Raw genomic sequence first — 3873 nt, 5'->3', positions numbered from 1 at the left:
GGGCGGGGGCCTGGAAGGAGGGGGCGGGCCGCGCTCCTAGAGCGACCCCTGCAGGCAGAGGCTTTGGGGCCTCTTGAACTCGCGCTCCCCTTATCATCTGAGAAGATGGCAGGGAGGAATGCGGGCCAGAGTGTCGAGACCCAAGGCGATGCATCCCGGTATGATAACCCCTCCATAAGGCTCGGCGTCTGTCTGCACCAAAAGGTAACCTTATCCCTGGCTAGTCTTTTCTCCCACATGTCTGCATTCCCTTATAATGGGAAAATGTCCTCAGATGAGAGCTACCCAGGCCCATCCAGCTGCAACTTGTAGGTGAGATCTTCTCCTTCCTTCTGTCTCCTTATCTAGAACCCCAGGCATATGCCACACACACACACACACACACACACACACACACCATTTCTTGATATGAAAATCACAGCAAGATCGCCTCAAGGAAGAAGTACACCTGCAGGAGGGGGAAAACATAATTTCCTTTTCACCTCCAGGAATATTAACTAAATTTTAACCAATTTAAACAGACAAGCAAGATCCTGATAAGAATGGATACTCAATAGGTAGTAATCAGTGCTCTGCCCCAGACACTGTGAATAACGTCCCCAAGGCATCATTGGGGTTGCTCTTCACCCATGCGGTGGTCAAAGTTGAGCCTGCGTCAGAATCGCCTGGAGGGTTTTTGGAAACTGATTGCTGGACAGAGTCTCTGAATGTGTAGGTCTGTGGTGCGGCCCAAGCATCTGCACATCTAACAACTTTCCGGGTGATGCTGGTGCTGCTGCTGGTCTGAGGACCGCACTTTGAGAACCACTGCTCTACACACAGCCTTACCTACTATCTCCTTCAGGAGGATTGTGCTAAAAGTAATTTAATAGTAACGACAAAGTGATGGCTCCTCCTCACTCATCCTCTTCTTCACACCAACAGAATGCACTCCTTCCTCAAACAGCAAACTCACACCACACCGGTCCTTATTCTTCATGAGAGGACTCAATGCAGTTGGGGCCGGCATTACGTTCTTCCTTCGACGTCATAAATTTATTGAGGACCCACAAGATCTTATGGTTAGCCTGGGAAGAGCAGTGAATAAAAAAAAAACCTAGACCCCTGCTTTCATAGAGCTTAGTCCAGCGAGGTGGTCAGAAATCCATTAAATAATCACTCAAAAATGTCATTTCAAACATGAAGAGTGGGGCTTCCCTGGTGGCGCAGTGGTGGAGAGTCCGCCTGCCGATGCAGGGGTCACAGGTTCATGCCCCGGTCAGGGAAGATCCCACATGCCGCGGAGCGGCTGGGCCCGTGAGCCATGGCCGCTGAGCCTGTGCTTCCGGAGCCTGTGCTCCGCAGCGGGAGAGGCCGCGACCGTAAGAGGCCCGCGTACCGCAAAAAAAAAAACATGAAGAGTGTTAGGAGGGAAATCTACTAGGTGTGTACAAAAGAGTGTATAATGGAACCCTGACACACACTCGAGTGGGGTTGGAAGGAATGAGTGGTAGGGGGAAGCTGCCTTGTGGAAAAGGGGTTTCTGGCATTTGCACCCCCAAACCTCCGCCACGAACAATTTCCCTCAGACCAATCTGGAGGCCAACAATCACATCACTCCTTCCGCAACGCAAAGACAATATTGCCACTGAGAAATCCCTATAAATCCATGAAAGTTCTCATCCTTGGGGCTGAGTCTCTGCACCCCAAGATACGCCTATGGAATTCGTGCACCACGGATAGCTGGGGGCCGCAGCTTAACCTACTTTGAGAAATTCAGACTCTTAACTCTAACGCCTTTTAGTTCTAGCCTATGTCCTTCAGGCCTAGAGAGGCGAGGAAATTAGCCCAAGACCACCCCTTCCTTCAGCAGCAGAGACGGGACCCGCCACCGGCCTTCCAGGCAGGTCATCTTTCCGCAGGTACTCTATTCCCTCGGACTCCACAGCTCTCCAGGAGTCCGGCCCTACCATCCCCACTCCGGGGGTCCGGGGCGGTAAACGGCGCCCGCCCCTGCAGGCTTGATCTCTTCGGGACCGGGAGGAAAACCCGCGGTGGAGTCCTTGGCGACGGGGCGGGGCGGGGAGACGCGCGCAGGCGCAGTGGCCGCCAGGTTGGGCAGAGGAGGCGCCGAGCTCCACACCTGATGCAATCAGCCTTCCGGAAACGGGCCCCGCGGCCGCGCTCACGCAGGAAACGCTCCTGCGCCCTCTCCCGGCCGCTGCGCCACCCGCCTGCCTACCGACCCTTCTCGCCGCTTGACTTCGTCCCGGGCGGAAGGCGACATTCGGCGACCCACAGGGGACCCGCAGGAGGAGTTGGGAAGTCACCGCCATAAAAAGCAAAATCCCTGGCTGCCCCTAATAGTGACGTGGAAACGGCCACAGAACGTTCCGTGGCTGCAGGAGGAAATTCCCTTAATGATGTATTTCCAGAGGGGATGGGGTTGGGGGGAGCTTTTAACCTTCCTTGCTTGCTTCCTTCCTTCTTTCGCCTCCCGACACACATTTTCTTTCTCCCTCACGGAAAGGAACGTTTATAGTCATAGCCGTTTTCAGGCAGTATGGAGGGGACTCCTGGCCACCCACCCGCCGCGTTGCTTCATAAGTAACAGCACGTTAGCTCTGCTGCCTAGAGCCTTCCACCACGCATTTTACAAATAAGTCATTGGTTTCTTTGTACCTCATCATTTCGGTTTACAAAGAAAATCATTTTCCGTTTCACCACCTCATGCAATTTTGATATCTATTGTGTTTTTTTTCCCCGTCATGCTGACTCACCCATGAATTGTTTTCCAAGGAAATGAAATATTCCAAGAGCATGTTTATAAAAGCACGGAAGTAAAAATTACCTGTGTACGTCCTTTGAGACCAAAGGGGAAAAGAAAAGGCAGATTCAAGGAATTTTATTTGGAAGGATACTTAGGAGATCATTCTAGAATCAAGTCTGGGTCAACTCTTAGATGCTGCAGAGGACCTGTGGCCCAAAGATGGCTTTTCCTAAACAGACAACTCAGCAGAAGTGGCACTTGAACACAGATTTCTTGACATCCCAATCTAATGAAAAAATACATTTGTTATTTGCATAAACACTATACAAAGTGCAAGACTACATCACAATGCTTTCAGTCCAAAGGTCACCAAGTACAAAATCGATGGCAACAAAAGAGATCCTATTACTTTTTCCTATTTCTGAAGTCATTAGTCTTTAAAGAGTACTTGATTTATCCAACCACTATACAACCTATCCAACTACTTCTAAGATAATCAGAGACTAGGCATTAAATATCTTAATTACAGTAGTACGACATTCTTCAGAACTTCCAGACATCAAGAAATCTTTTGAGTCAACATTTAGAGCTTTTAGTATTTTTGCTTGATCATGTGGTGTATGAACTAAGGTTAAACCAAGGGAATTTTAATGATCACAACAAAATACCAGGGTTAAGATTTTCCACTGTACTGATTTAAAGTACTTTATCAAAACAGAAATCAAAGTGAAATACACAAATGACTACAAATAAGAATTTTCAGAACCCTACCCACTTTTTTATCTTGAATGTGTATTTCTTTTTCGGAATGTTCTGACATTTAGAGAACTGGGAGAACACCTTCACTTATGCAAAAACAGAGTCAAGTAATGTCAAAACACAGAGGTGCAAAGTGCAAACATCACAATAAGGTACTATTTACAGAATAGCCAGCCTTTAGTGGGTGCTAAGCCAGTACCAGATACTGGCTAAGCATTTTACATAGGTTATTTAACTTAATCTTCACAATTACCCTATGAGTTAGTACTATTGTTATCCCTATGTTACAGGTAGTAAAAGTGAAGTTTGAGAATGTGAAGTAATTTAATTCAAGGCACAACAAACCGGTTCAGCGGCAGAACTTG

This window comes from Neophocaena asiaeorientalis, unplaced genomic scaffold (assembly GCF_003031525.2).
Source record: "Neophocaena asiaeorientalis asiaeorientalis breed wild unplaced genomic scaffold, Neophocaena_asiaeorientalis_V1.1 scaffold39, whole genome shotgun sequence".
Taxonomy (NCBI): domain Eukaryota; kingdom Metazoa; phylum Chordata; class Mammalia; order Artiodactyla; family Phocoenidae; genus Neophocaena; species Neophocaena asiaeorientalis.
This window is presented reverse-complemented; position numbering follows the sequence as displayed.